We start from the raw sequence: 23093 nt of genomic DNA on the forward strand, positions 1-23093 counted from the left end.
GCAAACAAGTCCTTGTTGTAGGGGAAAAACCGGCTTTTTCGCAAAACAATGAAACTTAGAGCCCCACAGCCAAATTGCATATAGTATTAGAAATTTTATTGTTGTTCTCTCTTCATGACTTGTCGACATATTCAAAATGCTGACCTACACGGCTGCAACGTCTTATGTTGCAGAGGAATTTTCCGATCAAGAGTGAGGCTACGATCCACGCTTGGCGATTGCCCTATGGAGTCGGATGGACTCGCTATTCGTCTACGCTTCCGCAGCTTTATTTAGTTTATTTCTCATGAGTTGGCCTTCGGCCGAATTTATTATGATGTAATAAAGACTCAATATGAGAATCGTGTAATAAATTCAGGTGTGATTGAACTTTGAATCTTTGCATCAATGTACTGTGTGTGCCAGCATGATCTTGGGATGGTACAGCTACACAGAGACTTGACCGATTTCGGGTCGGGTCGTTACAGAGATGGTATTCAGAGCACACGCTGACCGTAGGACGTAACCCCTAGGATCGGAAAGCCATAGGAAGAGACTATTTTATTTTATGTCCTTATCATTCCGTAATTCTCCCCTGTTCATTTCTGACTTCTCTCCGATTTTCAACATTCTAGATGGCCGCCGAGTTCACCCTAGTTCTGCTACCGGAGTTTTGCCAGCCAGATGAGACGATGCTTCTCGGCAAGAAGCTGGTTCAGATCGTGAAGAAGCTGAAGATTGCCCTGCCTTCAATCACCGGGAAACCTATCAATGCACTTCCGACGGATACCCGCTACAGGATTATGGTGCACATTCCAGGGAGGACCTTCGGAGGACATTCAGAGCCCATTGACTTTGAGTTTACCGATTTCACTTGGATTCTCGGAAGAGACATGGCGATTTATCGTGCACTTGGACATCTCCGAGAAGAGTACAGGGCCGAGCTCGACCCATCAGACCTCGCCATGATTTCTCGCAGAGCTAGGAATGGAGATATCATCCGTACCGTAGAGGACGACTCCATTCTTTCATATGTCCAAGACTTGGAGAGTCTCATCAGGAACCGGGAAATCCAGACGCGCCGAAACTCGAAGGTACACAGGAGGTTGTTGTTCCGTGAACTGGAATTGGAGGAGAAAGCACGCGCGGACTTCCTTGAACATGAAGAAGAAGTCAAGGATTTTATGGAGAGAATCGAGGTCCGGGATAAATATATTGCCACACTGGAGGAGAAGATATACCTGGGAGAAGACCTTTTTCCGACTGGAGATGATGGACCTCTCGTAAGCAATGACCAGGATTATGAAGAGAGCTCCACCGAAGCAAGCCGCAAGAGGAGACGCCGCACCGGAGGACGCAAGAATAATTGATGAAGACATTTAGTCGACCGCCATGTTATTTTATTTTTTCGTCGATCAGTTAGGCCGTTATTTTCGATTAGTCGTGAGATTTTTTTTGTAATCCCAGATTGAACCTTGTTTGAGATGAATGAATAAATGATTGGTGTGATTATGATTGTGCATTCATATGGGTAGTGCTATTTTCTCATTAGACCCTTGTTCTATTCTAATTTCTCATCCACTCCAAAACACCAGATGCCTCCGAGACGTGACCCTGGTTTCAACTTTCCGCCGGAGCTCACCCAGCTGATCCAGCAGCAGAATGCCCTGATGCAGATGCTCATCCAGAACCAGAACAACAACAACAACAATCCACCACCACCACCCCCTGTTGACAACTTAACCCGCTTCCTAAGGCTGAATCCGCCAGTGTTCTCTAGCAGCACTGAGCCGATTGTGGCCGATGATTGGCTCCGCAAGGTCGGAAGGGAGTTAGCCACTGCTGGATGCACAGATGCAGAGAAGGTGCGCTTTGCCGCACATCAGCTTGATGGACCCGCAGCTTCTTGGTGGGAGAACTACACCGCCACTTATCCGGCCGCCACCGTGACATGGGCTGAGTTCCAGCAGGCTTTCCGCACCGCTCATGTCTCAGCTGGAGCCATGAGTCTGAAGAAGCATGAGTTCCGCAACTTACGCCAGGGGAACCGTACTATGGGGCAGTACGTGGATGAGTTCAGCAAATTATCTCGCTATGCCCCAGATGATGTGGCCACAGATGCCGCAAAGCAAGAGAAGTTTCTCGAGGGACTCAATGATGAGCTAGGAATGCAGCTAATGGTGGCTACCTTTAACAACTACCAGGAGCTGGTAGACAAGGCCACCATACTTGAAGGCAAGCAGCAGCAGATTGATAGCCGCAAGCGGAAATATGGCCAGGGAAAGTACAACTCCGGAGCTCAGAAGAAGCCCCGCTATACCCCATACTCAGGAGGACATACCCATCACACCCATGGAGGACATAATCATGGAGGACATAACCATGGAGGGAATGGGAACAATCGCAACCACGACAACAACTCCAAGTCAGGCAATGGAGGCAATGGCAACCAGCACCGTCCTGCTCTGGCTCAGAAGGATCTGAGTCATATCACCTGTTTCAAGTGCCAGAAGACAAGACACTATGCCATCGATTGTCCGGAGGCCAATCAGAGGAATGGAAACGGCAACGGCAATGGAAGCTCAGCAAAGAAGCCCAACCCTTTTTCTCGTGCTCAGGTGAATCACCTTGACGTGGAGGACGTCTATGATCAGCCAGACACTGTGGTTGGTAAGTTTTTATTAAGTTCACATCCAATATTGGTACTCTTTGATTCCGGTGCAACGCATTCATTCATATCAAGGGTAGTTGTGGAAAAGTACGGGTTGCCCACTAGAACCCTTAGAACCCCGCTTCAGGTCACTTCCCCAGGAGGAGAGATGACGGCAGGCTTAGGCTGTCATTCGACCCTCAGCATCGGAAACCATGATTTTCCCGCAGACCTCATAGTATTGGAATCCCAGAGTTTGGATGTAATTCTAGGCATGGATTGGTTGACCAAGTTTGAAGGAAACATCGACTGTGCTCGCAAGATGATTTTGCTCACCACCCCGGAGCAGAAAAGGATCAAGTATGTATCCAGACGCACACCGATGAAGAATCGGGTGAATTCCCTCACGGGTGTTGTTCAGGAGGAAGTGCCCGTAGTGCAAGATTTTCCCGATGTGTTTCCAGAGGAATTACCAGGAATGCCACCGGACAGAGACATTGAGTTTTTGACTGAGTTATTGCCCGGCACAGCCCCAATATCCAAGAGACCCTATCGGATGCCCCCGAATGATTTGGAAGAGATCAAGAAGCAAATTAAGGAGCTATTGGAGAAAGGATATATTCGCCCAAGCTCGTCACCTTGGGGAGCCCCAGTTCTTTTGGTAGAGAAGAAGGATGGAACCCTGAGAATGGTTGTGGATTATCGTTCACTGAACGATGTGACCATCAAGAACAAGTACCCTCTGCCGATGATTAATGATTTATTTGATCAACTAGTTGGAGCCAAGGTATTCTCCAAGATCGATCTTCGATCAGGGTATCATCAATTGAAGATTCGTGAACAGGATATACCCAAAACAGCTTTCACCACCAGGTATGGTTTATATGAGTATACCGTCATGTCATTCGGATTAACTAATGCCCCTGCGTATTTCATGAGCATGATGAACAAGGTATTTATGGAATATCTGGACAAGTTTGTCGTGGTGTTCATCGATGACATATTGGTTTTCTCCAAGAGCGAGGAAGAGCATAAGGAACATCTGCGTCTAGTTTTGGAGAAACTCCGAGAACATCAGTTATATGCCAAGTTCAGCAAATGCGAATTTTGGCTGAAGGAAGTCGGATTCCTCGGACATGTTATTTCAGGAGAAGGAATAGCAGTCGACCCCACCAAGGTCGAATCGGTCACCAACTGGCAGTCCCCCACCTCAGTCAAGGAGATCCGCAGTTTTCTCGGACTCGCAGGATATTATCGGAGGTTTATTGAGAATTTCTCCAAGATTGCCAAGCCCATGACTGAGATTTTGAAGAAGGAATCCAAGTACATTTGGACCGAGGATTCTGAAGCCGGTTTTCAGGAGCTGAAGAAACGTCTGGTTACAGCCCCAGTGCTAATTTTGCCGGACATACACAAGGATTACCAGGTATATTGTGATGCTTCTCGTCAAGGACTCGGAGGAGTGCTCATGCAAGAAGGAAAAGTTGTAGCTTATACCTCCAGACAGCTACGACCTCACGAGATGAATTATGTCACACACGATTTGGAGTTAGCAGCCGTAGTGCACGCACTCAAGACCTGGAGACATTTCCTCGTCGGAAACAGTTGTGATGTTTACACGGATCATAAGAGCCTGAAGTATATTTTCACGTAGAAGGAATTGAACCTCAGGCAGAGGAGATGGCTTGAATTGATCAAGGACTATGACATGAGATTGCATTATCACCCAGGGAAGGCAAATGTTGTAGCAGATGCCTTGAGCCGTAAAAGTTATGTGAACACCCTCATAGCTGGAGGATTACCTCAGGAATTAGCCGACGATCTCAGAGAGCTCCGACTGGAGATAGTACCGAGAGGATTTGTCGCCACCTTAGATATACAGTCCACTCTGACCGAAAGAATCCGTGAAGCCCAAAAGACAGACAAGGAAATTGCAGAGATAAAGGAAAAGATGTGTAACGGAAAGGGGAAAGGTTTTCGTGAAGATGAGCACGGAACTTTATGGTTTGAGGATCGCATCTATGTGCCTAATGACCCAGAGGTCAAGAAGTTAATTCTTCAGGAGGCCCATGATTCACCATACTCGATTCACCCAGGCAACACCAAGATGTATCTGGATTTGAAGGAAAGTTTCTGGTGGACAGGTATGAAGAAGGATATTGCCGAGTACATAGCAGTATGCGATGTTTGTCAGCGAGTAAAGGCGGAACATCAGAAGCCGGCAGGGTTACTTCAACCTATGCCGATACCCGAGTGGAAATGGGAAAAACTTGGAATGGATTTTATCACAGGATTACCGAGGACCCGTTCAGGTTATGATTCTATCTGGGTAGTGGTTGATCGCTTGACCAAGGTAGCTCATTTCATTCCCGTGAAGACCACATATACCAGCGCTAAGTTAGCCAAGATATACATGACCAGGATCGTATGTCTGCATGGAGTTCCGAGGAGTATCGTGTCAGATAGAGGAACACAATTTACCTCAAAGTTTTGGAATCAGTTGCATGAAACTTTGGGTACGAGGCTGGAGTTCAGTACAGCTTTTCATCCGCAGACAGATGGACAGACCGAGACAGTCAACCAGATTTTGGAGGACATGTTGAGAGCCTGTGCGCTAGACTATGGGTCTAGCTGGGATGACAACTTGCCATATGCAGAGTTCTTGTACAACAATAGCTATCAGACCATTCTGAAGATGGCCCCTTTCGAAGCTCTATACGGAAAAAGGTGTAGAACACCATTGCTGTGGGATGGTGTTGGAGACCGAAAACTTTTTGGTCCCGATCTTATCAGAGACTTCGAAGAGAAGGTCAAGCTGATTCGAGATAGACTCAAGATAGCCCAGTCGAGACAGAAGAGTTATGCCGACAGTAAACGCAAGGAGATAACATATGAAGTTGGAGACCGAGCATATCTCCGTGTGTCCCCACTTCGAGGAATCAAGAGGTTCGGTGTTAAAGGAAAGTTAGCACCCCGGTTTATAGGCCCCTATAAAATCCTCGAACACAGAGGAGAAGTTGCATACAAGCTGGAATTGCCGGAAGGATTGTCCGGAGTTCACGATGTCTTCCATGTTTCTCAACTAAAGAAATGCCATGCTGAGATGGCCGAAATTCCGTTGAGAGACACAGTGCCCCTAGAGGCCATACAGCTCGACAGTGATCTGACTTATAAGGAGAAACCCGTCCGAATTCTCGAGACTGCAAACAGAGTCACCCGCGGCAAGATCATCAAGTTTTGCATGGTTCTGTGGAGTCATCATTCCGAGGAGGAAGCCACCTGGGAGCGAGAAGAAGACCTCCGCCGAGACCACGCGCACCTATTTGCTAGCCAACCCCAATCTCGAGGGCGAGATTCATCTTAAGGTGGGTAGGTTTGTAACATCCCAAATTTTCAATTCGGAATGTTTTACAATTATTAGCTAAGCATCTATGCATTTTTGATTGAAATTGAGTGGCATTTGAAAATTTCAGAGGCAGTTGAGTTTGTGTTGTGAATTTGAACTTGATTTGGCATTGATATTTATTTCAAATATCCCTGACAAATACTTGATCAAAAGTATGAGAGGAGCTAACATGACACTCAAAAAATGTCAGAAGAAATGTATTGCCAAAAAGTTAGAATTCAAATCTGAATTTTATTTGGGATTTTCAGAAATTGTTTTTTTAGTTTGAGTTTTACCTCTGGAAAAATGTCCACGTTGTAGGATTAATTCCCCTGAGAATTTTGATATATATATGTCCTATAAAATATATATATATTATTTTTTCATATTTTTCCTTCCCTCTATTTCAAAAAAAAGGGGGAAAGCCTCAGGCGCCAGCCAGGCCAACCGGCCCAGCCAGCGCCGAGCGCAGCCCACCAGCGGGCCAGGCGCAGCCCACCGACGCCGAGCCGGCCTGCCCCAGCGCGCCCGCACACCCGAACCCTCTCCCGATCGGTCGCCCGATCCCCTCTCCCTCTCTCTCTCTCTCACTGACGCGCTGGCCTCACCTCTTTCTTTCCCCTCGCGCACGGCACGCCGCACCGGAGCACGCGCAGAGCACGCCCGGTACCGCGATCTTCTCGGGATCGCGATCCCGCGTCGCCCCCTCGTCCAAGTCCATGTCCTATAAGTTCCCCTCGCTCTCCTCTCCCGAACCCCCCAAAAACCCTAGCCCGAAACGCACCACAGCTCACGCCCTCCTCCTTTGGATCGCGGCGCCGCCGCCTCGGTTCGCCGCTGCTGCTGCCATCGGTGAGCATCCCCCCTTGCTTCCAAGCTACACCACCCGAAACCCCCTGTTCGTTCCTCATCTCCCTGACATCCTCTCTTCTCCCAGGGAGCCCCGAAGCCGTCGTCCCCGAGCTCAACCGCCGCCCGCCGGAACTGCAGCTCACCAGGGAGTCGTCGCCGTCGCCCCGATCGCCACCGTCGTCCCCGAGCTCCACCAACTCCACCCCCGCCTCCGCAACTCCTCGCCGCACCTCTCCGACACCTTCGCTGACCTCCCCGACTACCGGAGCCGCCGCACCGCCAACGCCCGAGCCGCCGCCGTCGTCTCCGTTCGTCGTCGCCGACGCTGTAAGCCCGAGCTCCCCTCCACTATTGGATCTCACATGAATGGCCTAGATTAGAAGCAACGAAGGGGTACGGTTTTATTTAATAGATCGGTTTTACTTGCGATTTTTTTTGTTAGATCGAACCGGTCGACTTTTCTGTTTAGCCGTGGGCGCTTTTTATTTAGATTTTGCCTGAGCGGCATATAGGCCCAATAGCGCGGTTTTCTTTTTAGTTTTATTTCTTCGTTTCTGTTTTAGCAGAATAGTTCTGTTTTTGTTTTTGCTATTTCTTTTAGTTGGTTCAATATTTTTAGTTGAGTCTTTTTTTTGTGAGTTTGCAAATTTGTTGTAGTTTCTATAGAAAATATGTTTAGCCATGTTTAAATTACTAGAAATAGTTTTATATTAGATTTAGACAGTTTAGTTTTTCTGCCACAAATTGAGCTAGGATTATTTTTTTTTAGTGATTCTTTTTGCTACTGCTTAGTTTTGACCATGCCTAGCAGTAGGAACTTGTTTAGGTATTTTAGCTAACTGCTGTTTTCCTACTGTTCTAGTTAGCAAATTATTTTATTTTTATTATTTTATATTTTATTTTAGATTAGTTTCTGTAGCTACAGAGGATGAACTTTTATTTACAGTAGAATAAAACTTTTATTTTATTTTCTTTGCTAGGATTGTTTTAGGCATAATAGGAGTTCTATAATAGCTTTTGATGTGATTCTTTTTGCTACTAGTTTGTATGATGTTTTTACTTCTGTTAGTTAGCAAAACCAATGCTTAGGTTCTGTTAAGAAAAATTTTAGTTGTGTAAAACTATTTCTTAGTTGTTGCTTGGTATGATGAAAACCTTGATTTGCTTTCTCCGAGTTTTTCTTTGATTTTGGTTTGAGTACATGGGTGTTTTACTTCAACTTGCTGTTATGTTATATTGTGCTATACTTATTTGTGCTATTGTTTGACTCGCTAGAATTTCCGGAGTGCGAAGCCTGCTATTACGAGTCGCTAGCTTTCGAAGACCGTTAGCCAGGCAAGTCATTTGATCATGTTTTTACAATACCTATGATTTTATTGCATTAGAGTTATACCTCCCCACCATGCATGCAGTAGGAGAATTTTGTTAAGTTATGTTCTTGAGTAGTATCATGAGGTAGGATGAACCCTTCTCCCTTGTTACCAATGCCCGGGACGATGTAGTTTATTTTGCTATGCTCGTAGACGGGGTTGGTTGAGTGATTCATAAGGGAGATGCGAGAGTCAAGATGATGAAAACCCCATGAGATCAAGCTCAAAATGGACTTCAAAATTCACTACTGGGTGGAGGACGGTTGACGGGCACCCTGGAGAAACCAGCGGATGGCCGGGATGCATGGAGAAGCGCCATGACATCTTGCGGAAAGCTTCACCCAGCCACGAAGAGACGGATGGATACCCCATTGACCGGAAGCTTACCTGTGCAGCCGCAAGCCATTATGGGCTCTGGCTGGGTTGACCCTAGGCGTGACTCTGGCCGGACGGTGCTACGAGATGTAGAAGAACGGTAGGATTGGATGGGCACCGGCAGTGGCCCAGAGGAACTCTTCGGAAGACCCTGTTTCGTTCGTCCTGTCTTCAAACACCAGGCAGTGCGAAGACTCCAAGGAGGGAACGATTCTTGCGGGTAAAGTGCACAAACCTCTGCAGAGTAACAACCTAATCGATTAGCCGTGTCCCCGGTTACGGACCAATGAGCCTCTGGACTTGGAGTATTTCGGATATCTCAACACTGAACTTAATAAATTAATTGAGGGGGTTATTTAATAATTGGGAACGAGACATTGGTTGGTGGAACCATCTCAATAACTACCAACATTTTGTAGTAATTGCAAACAAGTCCTTGTTGTAGGGGAAAAACCGGCTTTTTCGCAAAACAATGAAACTTAGAGCCCCACAGCCAAATTGCATATAGTATTAGAAATTTTATTGTTGTTCTCTCTTCATGACTTGCCGGCATATTCAAAATGCTGACCTACACGGCTGCAACGTCTTATGTTGCAGAGGAATTTTCCGATCAAGAGTGAGGCTACGATCCACGCTTGGCGATCGCCCTATGGAGTCGGATGGACTCGCTATTCGTCTACGCTTCCGCAACTTTATTTAGTTTATTTCTCATGAGTTGGCCTTCGGCCGAATTTATTATGATGTAATAAAGACTCGATATGAGAATCGTGTAATAAATTCAGGTGTGATTGAACTTTGAATCTTTGCATCAATGTACTGTGTGTGCCAACATGATCTTGGGATGGTACAGCTACACAGAGACTTGACCGATTTCGGGTCGGGTCGTTACACGGGGGGTCCACGAGGCGACGACAAGACATGGGGTGCGCCCTAGGGGGGCGCCCTCCACCCTTGTGGAGGCCTCGTGGCTCCTCTGGTCCATCCCTGATACTCCGTGGGCTTTTTTGGTCCGTAAAAATCGTCGTAAAGTTTTAGCTCGTTTGGACTTTGTTTGGTATTCCTTTTCTGCGAAACTCAAAAGCAAGGAAAAAAAATTGAAACTAGCACTGGGCTCTTGGTTAATAGGTTAGTCCCAAAAATCATATAAGATAGCATATAAATGCATATAAAACATCTAAGATGGAAAATATAATAGCATGGAACAATAAAAAATTATAGATACTTTGGAGACATATCAAGCATCCCCAAGCTTAATTCCTGCTCGTCCTCGAGTAGGTAAATGATAAAAACAGAATTTTTGATGTGGAATGCTACCTAACATATTCTTCCCTGTAACCTTCTCTATTGTGGCAAGAATATTCAGATCCATAAGATTAAAAAAAGTTTAATATTGAGATAAAAACAATAATACTTCAAGCATACTAACAAGGCAATTATGTCTTCTCAAAATAACATGGCCAAAGAAAGCTTATCCCTACAAAGTCATATAGTCTGGCTATGCTCCATCTTCATCGCACAAAATATTCAAATCATGCACAACCCCGATGACAAGCCAAGCAATTGTTTCATACTTTTGATGTTATCAAACCTTTTCAACTTTCACGCAATACATGAGCGTGAGGCATGGATATAGCACTATAGGTGGAATAGAATATGGTGGTTGTGGAGAACACAAAAAGAAGGAGATAGTCTCACATCAACAAGCTTAGGAGATGCCCATCAATAGATGTCAATGTGAGTGATTAGGGATTGCCATGCAACGGATGCACTAGAGCTATAAGTTTATGAAAGCTCAAAAGGAAAACTAAGTGGGTGTGTATCCAACTCGCTTGCTCACGAAGACCTAGGAAAATTTGAGGAAGCCCATCATTGGAATATACAAGCCAAGTTCTATAATGAGAAATTCCCACTAGTATATGAAAGTGACATCATAGGAGACTCTCTATCATGAAGATCATGGTGCTACTTTGAAGCACGAGTGTGGTAAAAGGATAGTAACATTGCCCCTTCTCTCTTTTCTCTCATTTTTTTATTTGGGCCTTCTCTCATTTTTTTGGCCTCTTTTTTTTCTCGTCCGGAGTCTCATCCCGACTTGTGGGGGAATCATAGTCTCACTACTGCAGGATGCTGCTAACGAGACACTACGATCAGAGACCCTTCAGAAACTGTGTGCGATGCCATAATCGCAAACGGTGATGTATGAAAACAGTCAGAAATGTGTAAAACGTTTGCGATGATGGATGCATCAAACACGGTTCAGGTTTTAGTTGCGTGTGCAATGAAGGGCATACAGTTCAGTTCAATGAACTATTTGTGATGAGGAGGAACGAAAGAAACGGGCAGCCAGATGGAGGCGTGTGCGATAGACAGCATACGGTTCACTCGGATGAACTGTTTGTGATTAGGCAACACAAAAGAAACGGTCAGCCAGATCAAAGGTGTGTGCTATATACGGCTGTTTGCGTTGAGACATGAGAATAGAAACGGTTCAACTTAACAAGATGTGTGTGATACGCGGCAAATAGGTCTGTAATCAGAAATGTGTCTGAAGACCGATAAGAACACAGACGGTTGCTACTAATAAGACGTGTGTGTTGTGCGATAGGATTGCATACAGAACAACAACATATATATATATATGCACACACACTTATAAGGACATGCTTGCATAACCAAATTAAACATCCACTTACATAGGTGGCTACTACAACCATGGCATTTGCACACACCAAAGTAAACTATTACATAGGTGGCTACTACACACATGACATTTCCACACACACCAATAAAGTAAACTATATATTACATGCATGATTAACTAGCATAAACGATCATCTGATCATCATCTACTTCTTGTGACACTTGCTCTTCTTGTGGCTTGATCCGGGCTCGTCGATTTGGGTAACGAGGCACTTCCTCATGTCAACGATTCGCCTGTGCATCTCGTAGCATGTGTACACGCTCTTGGCCACGAACCTAAGGTGAGGTTCATCTAGTTGCCGCATCGAGGCCTTGTGCCAAGATACGGGACTTGTTCTCTGGGCATCCTGCTTCATCTTTTCGTAGTAGGGGTCGATGATGGCCGAGGCGAGTTCAACCAGGGAGTCCTGCTTCGTGCTGCCCAAGACCCTGTAGTGGTCATGGATTTCGACAAGGTTCTTGCAGGCCATGCCCGTAACACTGAGCGCTTTTACATTGTCTTTGCTATCCACCGTGGTGAACTTGTAGTCGGTGCTGTTGACAAACCTGTTGAAACGGTCGCAAGGCTCTATGGCCATACAATAGTGGTAGATGAGGACATGATGGCGCACGCACAACTGGGCGACGACAACCTTCTGATCTATGCTGGGACAACCGGCGGTGTACTGGAGGTCGATGCCGACCACCTTGTACTTGTCTCCAGCAAGCAACTACTCAACGCTGTTGATGTAGTCGTCCACCACGGCCGGGTCGATGGTGTACACCACCAAGAGATCCGTATCCCTCGCGTGGGTCTCCACTCTATGCTCGCCGAACACCATTGGAGCGTCGCCGGACATCCCCTCTCTATGTGTCGTCGTGGGTTTGCTTGTTGTGTTGTGGGGCGATATCGAAAGGTTGAAGAGACTAAGGTTATAATGGCCGCGGGAATTAAAGGGGAAGCCGGATGGCTAGGAATATCAGCAGGCTCTGATGGCAGTTCTAATTTGTAGCACGTAACTCCATCGTGCCGCACGTAACTGCATCGCATGGCAACGCACGCGGCACAACCGCATGCATATGGGGCCCCCGACGTGATCGTGCGCACGCCCAACCGCTGGCAGAGTGCGCGCGAAGGGGCGCGAGCAGAGCACTGCGCGGTCGCCTCAAGGAAAAGTTGTCCACAAGCTGAGCACGCCGACGGACGCGAGCAGAGCGTGCCAACGGACGCGACAGAGTGCATCGCGGTGCCTAACGGTGAGCACAGCGCGCTATGGCGCCTAAAGGCGAGCAGAGCTTGCCGAGGGACGCGAGCAGAGGACGGCACAGTGATACATGGCAAATAACACGAACTGTGCGAGCGATGTCGGAGACATCAAGCACGAATCATATTAGAGTTGCGTGTGCGATACGTGGCACACAGTTGATCCATCAGAGCTATTTGTGATGGAATAAGCCGTGTGTGTTGCGGGCAAACGCCTGCTGGTGTATAACCTTAAATTTAACCAAAAAAGTGTTAATGCATGTTACAAAAATTGTATAGCTGGAAACTATGTTCAAATACGACTCCAACAATATAATCTATGGCGACATGCATTCGTATTTTATTAGTTAAATCCTACTTATAAACCAGGATGGGGTATAGTAGGTAATTAAATCGCAAACGTTTTTTATTAGCTGTATGTGTACGTGTCCTCTCGTCCTCCTCTCGCACGTCTTGTCACCCTACTACCGCAGACGGCTTACAGCGCAAGCTTGCGCAGCGCGCGGGGGCATTCTTTTGGCCAAACGGTGGCGCCAATGAATCGTCGATGAGCCCGTTCCCGCGCAAGCTTCCCGCCCGACTCCGTGAAATCCCCCAAAATCCCAATGCTTACCGGCCTGCTATAAAAACCCTCACGGCCGGCGAGTCCTACGTCGCATTTCCCCTCCCTCCCTGTAGCTTATCTCGTCTGCTTCTCCCACAATCGCCAATGGCATCGGTCCGTCGTCGTCGCTCAGCCACTCTGCCGTCATCAGTGGACAGCTCAGCTGGGGGGCTACACCGCGGCGGCGGCGCAGTCCCCGGCGTAGTGTAGTGCGTGTGGCGTCCCTGTTGGGTGTGCGCGGAACACCCACCACACGCTCCGCCGCTGGTGCCCGTCGGCAGCTGTTGCCGGCCGCCATTGCCGCCACACCACCGTCGAAAGCCAGGAGCATCTCCCGCTCTGCCGCCGCGGCCCGAAGGCAGGAGGTGGGCGTCGTGGCCGCCATCCCACTGCCAGCCACCATGGCCATCACCCGATCCGCCACCGCGGCCTGAAGGCGGGAGCTGGTGGTCGTGGCCGCCACCCCATCGTCGGCCACAGTGGCCGCCAGTCCACCGTCGACCGCCGGGATCATCACCCGCTCCGCCACCGCCGCCCAAGGAGGGAGGCAGAGGTGGAGGACCGCACGTGTGTCAGCGACCTTGCGCGCTACATCGAGTTCCTGCGGGAGGAGGAGGAGCGCCTCGTCGAGCACGGAAAGAGCCTTACCGCAGCCCTGGCCGCAACACACGCCGATGCAGAGGCGAGGAATCAGGAGATCTACGAGCAGTCCGGCCGCTTCGAGAGGGATCGTCTGGAGCGGCAGTGGGTGTTCGAGCTGGAGACCTTCGCTGAACGTGCAAAAGCGGCAGGCACCGTATTGCATTTCTCCGGCTTGTCGGTAGGCTCCTCCTCCTCCTTTGCCTCTCACTGAGCACGCTCGGCAGAGGAGAGGCTACCGGAAGTAGCACAAAGCCCCTCCGTGGAGTAGTATTTAGGGGCTATTTTGTTCAGTTCTTCTGACTATAGATGTGTGGTCGGACTATACAACGTACTTAAAATTAGCTAGTATATATAGTTGAACTAGCTATTTCAGTACGTGGTTGGCAACAATTGGGGAGAAGTTTGGTCGGTTAAGCTGTCGAGTTGAACTATTTGTATAAATTAAGAACGACTGCTTAATCTATGAATGAAATCTATGCTTATTTACTGAATTTTAGTTGCAAAAATTACATAGTGCTAATGATTTCTAGCTGCATATTTTGACAAATCGCAGTGTTACGAGGATTGACAAATGGCAACGTTACTAGATCAACAAATGTAAATCTTCCCAGTCAAAAAAAAACAAATGTAAATCTTTCCAGTTTGACAAATGGCAACATACCAAATATGACAGATGCAAATCTTACCAAATTGTTTGTACGTGGTTGCACACGGGTCATCTAGAACAACCGTTTGCGTTGAAGGGATGCACAAATCCTGCGCTGCTCTCACTTTGCATACGGGTGTTCTATCTAAATCGTTTGCGATCAAGAGCTGCAGAAATCCTGCTTGGCACATTTCAGTCAAGGTCAAGCAGCTGTCCGCACGGCACCTCCTACAACCATTAAAACCAAGACACGTGGCATCACGTGAACGGTTAACAGAATTTTGGATTTACTAGAATTTAAAAACTAGGCATCTCAATGTTTTGCCGGCAATCAAAGGTGCCCTGGTGTTTGAAATTCATGCCCATTTCTTGCATGGGACCTAAGCATGCACCCAAGGACACATATTTGATTTTTCAACCAATTTATATGCACTAGAGCATGTGCATGTGTTCAAATTTGAATTATGCACATAAATGCATTGAAAACTCAGTTAATGCATAAAAATGTCCAAACGAACCCCAAAAATCACAAAAATTCACACAACACTCCAGTTGTTCTCTGTTGACACGAGAATTTTTTTTGAAAGCAATAAGAGGCAATGGATATCGTTTCGTCCCCAAAGGTGGGACGCTCCCTACCGAAAACCATCATGCTTGTTGTGAGAAGCTCCGGTTTGTGAGAAGCATATACCCAAACCTGCCCCAAATGGGACAAAATTTGTACCACAACATGTGGATGCCGCTCCATGTTAGCATGCCAAGTTTCATGAATTTCAAACGAGTTTACGATTTACTAGAATTTAAAAACCAGGCATCTCAATGTTTTGTCGGCAATCAACGGTGCCCTGGTGTTCGAAATTCATTCCCATTTCTTGCATGGGACCTAAGCATGCACCCTAGGACACAGATTTGATTTTTCAATCAATTTATATGCACTGGAGCATGTGCATGTAGTTCAAATTTGAATTATGCACATAAATGCATTGAAAACTCAGTTAATGCATAAAAATGTCCAAACGAACCCCTAAAAATCACAAAAAGTCACAAAAAGTCACACAACACTCCTCTATCTATGTTGACACGAGAAAAAAAATTGAAAGCAATAAGAGGCAATGGATATCGTTTCGTCCCTAAAGGTGGGACGTTCCCTACCGAGAACCATCATGCTTGTTGTGAGAAGCTCCGGTTTGTGAGAAGCATATACCGAAACCTGCCCCAAATGGGACAAATTTTTTACCACAGCATGTTGATGCCGCTACATGATATCATGCCAAGTTTCATGAATTTCAGACGAGTTTTGGATTTACTAGAGTTTAAAAACCAGGTATCTCAATGTTTGCGGCTGAGTAACGGTGGCAGGGTGTTTGAAATTCATTCCCGTTTCTTGCATGGGACCTAAGCGTGCAACCAAGGACACATATTTGATTTTTCAATAAGTTTATATGCACTGGAGCATGAGCATGTAGTTCAAATTTGAATTATGCGCATAAAATGCCTGGAAAACCCAGTTAATGTATAAAAATGTACAAACGAACCCTGAATAATTCCAATTTTTTTGACGACACACCTATTGTTGCATGTTCACTGCAGATAAAAGTTCTAACAATTCAAACACCATCCTTTGTAGCTGTGACCCCATTACGTAATTCAACTGATCAAGACGATAAATCAAGTAGATCGCACACAGTTTATTATCACCAACCGTGTGAGATGCAGCACAAAATATCTTGGAGCACCGTCGGTGTATAGTAGGCCCATGCCCTACGAGAGAAGGTGCGTCGGCTACAGTCCACAGTCGGCGTGTCAAGCACACTAGCTAGCTCACTCCCCAAATATCATTTCACTGTTCATTCGTAGCGGTGAAAGATGGGGACGTGGACCCACGTCGTGAGGGCAACTTCGGAGGCCCACTCCGGCGAGAGCGCGGCCGTAGCTGCCAGGCGCGTGCTAACAAGCTTCGTGAGGGCAACCGCAGTCTGCGTACGGGCAGCCAAGGCAGCCCAAACGGCCGCTGTTGCTTCTCAGGCGGCGGCAGCAGCATCTGCCTCGGGGATAGCAACTGGCGAGAGCGGCACAACAGCTCTTCGTTCCACAGCGGCAACCTTAGCCCTACTGGAGGCCGCCCACTACCATGTCGAGGCCGTCCACACCCAGGTCATGGCGGTCACCGCACAAATCGAACAAAGCTTCTCCGACAATGGTCGGCAACCCACGGCCGAAGAGCTGGCAATAGCCGAGAGCATTCGAGCAGCCGCTTGTTCCTGCGCGGCATACCTTGCCACGACAGAGCCCGCCAGAGCCCACATGGCGTCCGCCCACGCCCAGCTCGTGGCGGCCTTTTCCAAAGATATGGCGGACGCGGATGGCGAGATGCTTGCCGAGGATGGTGCAATTGATGCCATGGAGCCCCTTCCCCAGGAGACCGTCGGGCGCGAGCTGGACATGGAGGCGGCGGCGCAGATCGACGAGTACCAGCCGTAGTAGTACTCTTTGTTTTGTTTAATTAAGAGCGCCGGTCTTTAATTTGTTAGAGTAATGTTTAGGTCAGCTAGCTCTATTTAATTGCTGAACTTGCTCGATTAAGAAGTTAGTCTCCCTTGTGTACCCAAATTATGCAATGACGTGGATGACCACTGTAACCAGGGAAATTCGAACCAAAATTTTTGACGTTCAAACTCAACACACACGGGTTAAGCTATCTGAATTGTTTGTGATGTTCACATATCATACACAGTTCTGAATAAGGGACCGTGTCTGATGACACTTTGCGCGCCAGTTTTTTGGCTGAAGTGATTCCAAATTTTCGGCTTCCGTGGAAATATCTACCTCCCCGCCCCCTCCCCCTTACCAAAAGCCACATTTCCCCTCTTTCCGCCTTCCTTTCCAAGTTGAAACCTTCACTCCTTGCTTGCAGCACCGCCGCCTCCTCACCGGTGACCCTGCTTCACGCTCCTCGGCCTCGCCTATCCAAGCAGGTAATCCACACCCGACCCCCATCCTCCTCCTCCTTCCACATCCCACATGCCCCTACCGCCGGTGGGAGCGCGACACCTTCCACCCAAATCACCGACCCCTCCACCAAATAAGCGCCAGACTAAGCCATGGTGCACGCAGTATAACCAGGACCTCAAGGAGCATTTGGTAGCGGAGAAGCAAATCGTGGCCGCACGCGCGGATGAGGTCGCGATGGATTTCATTCGTGCCGACCCCCAGATCTTGAAGGAGCACCTTGCCATTTGCTAGCTACGCCGGTTAAGCATGCTCGGTTTACCCGTTGCGTGTGCTGCTCCTGCCTTTCCTTCACAAATTCTAGTGAATTGTGCTATCTAATTTTACCATGCAATCTGTTGCTCTAGTGTATATGTTCTATATGTCGTGCAGTGTGATGCTCACTTATTAACTATTTTGTTAATTAGTTGTCGTCTTCAGTTAATTGTTTGGTTCAATTCTGCAAATGTGATGTTCAATTCTTCAGGCTGCAATTTTGTATTGTCTTCCATGTGACAAACAAATCGAATTTTGTATCGTTGTGCATGTGAGAAATAAATCTAATTTGGCTGCACTTAATACATGAGAAACATATACAAGTGCTATATTTCCTAGTTCTTAATCATGCTTGGTTTGGGTAAATGGGTTTTCCCTGTGGCTTGAATTAATCTGATGAATCTGCAATGTGATTATTTTTCATCAACATATTTTACTAATAGCATGCGAACCCTTACTTAACCTGATGACTAACTACCTTATATGTGTTGAGGGAAACAATGGGAAGCACTGAGGTTTACAATCGAGGTTAGCACGTGCATGGTCCATTGTCTAATAGCACATTATTGTGCAATTGCAGGAACCATTCTAATATTTAGGTTTTTAACATTTTGGTCTTGCACATGTAGGTCCTGCTGTCAGAGGTTTTGACCCACTGTTCGACCCTTTTTGCATATGGGGAAATGAGTTGTCCATGAATATCAGTCAAGTCAAGAAACTCAGAAAGATTGTTAGGATAAAGAAATTTGTGACAAAATACAACAAGATCTTTGTCTTCACAATGAAGAAGACATCAGCTCACTACAGGATGGTAGTAACTATTATACCTTGCCTTTTTAATTCCTTTGCCACATTTCCAATATAGAGAAGATATTTATGCACATCCTTGTTTTCAGGCCTTTCCAAAGCAGTTCACTGATGATTACCGCTCAAACCACCTGTATGGTCAGGAGGCGAGGAAGGTATTCATACAACACCCACGGTTCAATATTGAAGTGTTCCTGAAGAGAACGAAGGATGGATGGTCAATCATCCACCGGCACTGGCCTAAAGTTACAAAGACCTTCAACATCAATGAAGGCTTAATATTCGCCTTCTGCTTCAGCAGTTTTCCAAATGAGATACATCTGTCGATGTACCGTCTATGATTGTAATTTCGAAAGGTTATAGATGTTGCATGCGAAACTTGGTCCTGGTGTAGTTGTGTAATGGGGTAGCTGAGTGCTGAAGCCATATGATGCTGTACTCTGATGTATTTCAACTATGAAAATGAAATATATTGTGTGATTAATATGAATTGTCAATTAGATTAATAAATGGATTATGAATAATCGGATAATTAGCCTTCTAGTGGCGAATTAGCCTTCTAATTGGGTTTTGCTATTGCAAACAGTTGTTGAAAAAAATACCATGGCGATGGCCTCAGGCAACGCACACAGTTTCTAGGAATAAACCGTGTTGGATCAATGAACAATTACACACGACTTTCTCTCGAAAACTGTTTGCGTTAGGCCACCTTGCGCAAACGTTTACCACATCAAAACTGTGTGTGATGGACAACCTTTGCCACACAGTTTCTTCCACGGACCATGTGTGATATATTCAATAACTCAAGCGATTTAACAGGAAAAATTGTGTGTGATGTACCTGTGAACGGAAATGTTTTCCTTCGAGTGAGTGTGTGGGATGTACATACGAACGAAAACGTTTAGCGGGGAGTGACTGTGTGGGATGTACTTGCGACCGGAAACAATTTCGTCGTATAATTGTATTTTTTTAGCTCTACTGTACGTATTTCCGTATTTGACCGCTTGCCGGTCGCACACGTCCTCATTTTGCCGAACGTGTGTGCCAGGAGGGCATATCCCTGACGGATTCTGGGTCGTGTGGGAAGGACCCCCCTATCACCCACACTCACTTGGAGACGGTTCAAAATGCCGTCGCGGAAAGGGGTTTTAAACCGTTTGTTTAGGAGCTCGATGTACTAGTGTCTCCATCATCCTTTCCTCACATGGGACAATGCTCTTATAATGAAGATCATCACACTTTTATTTACTTACAACTCAAGAATTATAACTCGATACTTAGAACAAAATATGACTCTATATGAATGCCTCCGACGGTGTACAGGGATGTGCAATGAATCAAGAGTGACATGTATGAAAGAATTATGAACGGCGGCTTTGCCACAAATACGATGTCAACTATATGATCACGCAAAGCAATATGATAATGATGGAACGTGTCATAATAAATGGAACGGTGGAAAGTTGCATGGCAATATATCTCGGAATGTCTATGGAAATGTCATAATAGGTAGGTATGCTGGCTGTTTTGAGGAAGGTATATGGTGGGTGTATGGTACCGGCGAAAGTTGCGCGGCACTGGAAAGCCTAGCAATGGTGGAAGGGTGAGAGTGCGTATCATCCATGGACTCAACATTAATCATAAAGAACTCACATACTTATTGCAAAAATCTAGAAGCTATCGAAACAAAGTACTACACGCATGCTCCTAGGGGGATATATTGGTAGGAAAAGACCATCGCTCGTCCCCGATCGCCACTCATAAGGAAGACAACCATGCTCCGACTTCATCACATAACGGTTCACCATACGTGCATGCTACGGGAATCACAAACTTTAACACTGGTCTTTATCAATCCACAATTACTCACTAGCATGAATCTAATATCACCATCTTTATATCTCAAAACAATCATAAGGAATCAAACTTCTCATAGTATTCAATGCACTTAATATGAAAGTTTTTATTATATCCCTCTTGGATGCCGTCATATTAGGACTAAATTCATAACCTAAGAAAATTACCATGCTGTTAGAGACTCTCAAAATAATATAAGTGAAGCATGAGAGTTCAACAATTTCTTCAAAATAAAACTACCGTCGTGCTCTAAATAGATATAAGTGAAGCACTAGAGCAAATGGCAAACTACTCCAAAATATGAAGATCAATGAGTAGTCGAATCATTATGTAACTATGTGAAGACTCCCTAACATTTAGGAATTTCAGATCTTGGGATATTATTCAAACAGCAAGAAAATCCTAATAAAATAAAATGATGCTCCAAGCAAAACACATATCATGTGGTGAATAAAAATATAGCTCCAAGTAAGGTTACCGATGAACGAAGACGAAAGAGGGGATACCATCCGGGGCATCCCCAAGCTTAATTAGATGGTTTGTTGTCCTTGAGTATTACCTTGGTCTGCCTTGGGCATCCCCAAGCTTAGGCTCTTACCACTCCTTATTCCGTAGTCCATCAAAACTTTACGCAAAACTTGAAAACTTCACAACACGAAACTCAACAGAAAACTCGTAAGCTCCGTTAGTATAACAACGCAAATCACCACTTAGGTACTGTTATCAACTCATTATAATTTTATATTGGTGTTGTCTCTACTGTATTCCAACTTCTCCATGGTTCATACCCTCTGATACTACCCATAGATTCATCAAAATAAGCAAACATCACGATGAAAACAGAATCTGTAAAAAACAGAACAGTTTGTAGTAATCTGGAAACTTTCCATACTTCTGTTACTCCAAAAATTCTGAAAAATTAGGAAAACCTGGGCAATTTGTATATCAATATACTGTAAAACATTCAGAAATTTTCGACGCTCCAGTGATTTTTAACAATTCTGTGACTGGGCACAAAAGTTTTTGTTTTTGGACAGAATTGACTCAACTATCATCCACACTATCCCAAAGGCTTTACTTGGAACTTTATTGAAACAAAGCTATAAAACATGATTACTACAGTAGATTAATCATGTGAACATGGAAAAACAGTAGGGGTAAATATTGGGCTGTCTCCCAACAAGCGCTTTTCTTTAATGCCTTTCTAGCTAGGCATGATGATTTCAATGATGCTCGCATAAAAGTAAAGAATTGAAACGCAAAGAGAGCATCATGAAACATATGTGGCAAGCACATTAAAGTATAACCCACTTCCTATGCATAGGGATTTTGTGAGCAAATAACTTATGGGAACAAGAATCAACTAGCATAGGAAGGCAAAACAAGCATGACTTCAAAACTTTCAACACATAGAGAGGAAACTTGGTATTATTGAGATATGTAAAAGCATATGTTCCTCTCTCATAATAATTTTTAGTGGCATCATGAATGAATTCAACAATATAACCATCACATAAAGCATTCTTTTCATGATTCACAAACATAGAAATTTTACTACTCTCAACATAAGCAAAATTCTTCTCATTCGGAATAGTGGGAGTATCATAAGAAACTCGAATACTATACATTGTTTCCACATTAAAAGAATCACGTTCAGAAAAAGGGTGATCATAATCATGACAAGTTTTATAATATAATCATCACTACTTTTTGTAACATAAGTAACATCACAATAATCATCATAAGTAGCAACTTTGTTCTCATCATAATCAATTGAAACCTCTTCCAAGATAGTGAAATCATTACTAAATAAATTCATGGCCTCTCCAAATACACTTTATCATTGTAATAAGATTCAACACCCTCCAAAATAGTGGGATAATTATTATCTAAAGTTGATACTCTTCCGAACCCACTTTCATAAATATTGCAATCAGCATAAATAGGATGCATGCTATCATCATAATAAATTTGCACATGAAAACTTGGGGGACTAAAAATATCATCTTCATTAAATATAGCATCCCCAAACTTGGGACAAACATTAATTGCAGCAAATAAATTAGCAAACATGCCATTTTCATCAAACATAGCATCCCCAAGCTTGTGGCTTTGCATATCATAAGCATAATCACTCTCATCATAAATAATATGAATAGCACAAATAGTATAGCAATTATCATCATCACAACTTTCTAAGTTGGTGCCAAAAAGATTTTCAAGATTATAACAAGTATCATTACTTTCCCAACCATAATCATCACAATGAGTAATAGGCATAACAATAATATGAGCAACATCATTTGGGAGGGATACCTTTTTACCTTTGCTTCTCTTCTTCACATCATGTGTGGGTTTAATCACCTTTTTGGAGCTCCTTATTGATGAGATTGGTTTGAATAAAAAGCTCCTCCTCATTACCTGATTCATCATAAGAAAAAAGGAGGATATTGGGAAATGTCTCCCCCTTCATTAGTATTCTCTTCATCTTATATTTGTTTTCTTGTCTTTAAGTAAATGGCAATATAAGGATTCTCAATGCAGTTTACCGCACAATACATACAAATTTCCTGTAGACCAAAATCAAGAAATCTCTTAAGGTTATATTCTGGAATACCCTTAGTTATACATTTCATTTCTTCATAACCCATAAGCAAATTAAGTTCCTTATGATGCGCAAGGGAAATCAAGTCATCACAATTTTTGGACACGATTCGAC

The sequence above is a fragment of the Aegilops tauschii genome, chromosome 5, assembly GCF_002575655.3.
Source record: "Aegilops tauschii subsp. strangulata cultivar AL8/78 chromosome 5, Aet v6.0, whole genome shotgun sequence".
Taxonomy (NCBI): domain Eukaryota; kingdom Viridiplantae; phylum Streptophyta; class Magnoliopsida; order Poales; family Poaceae; genus Aegilops; species Aegilops tauschii.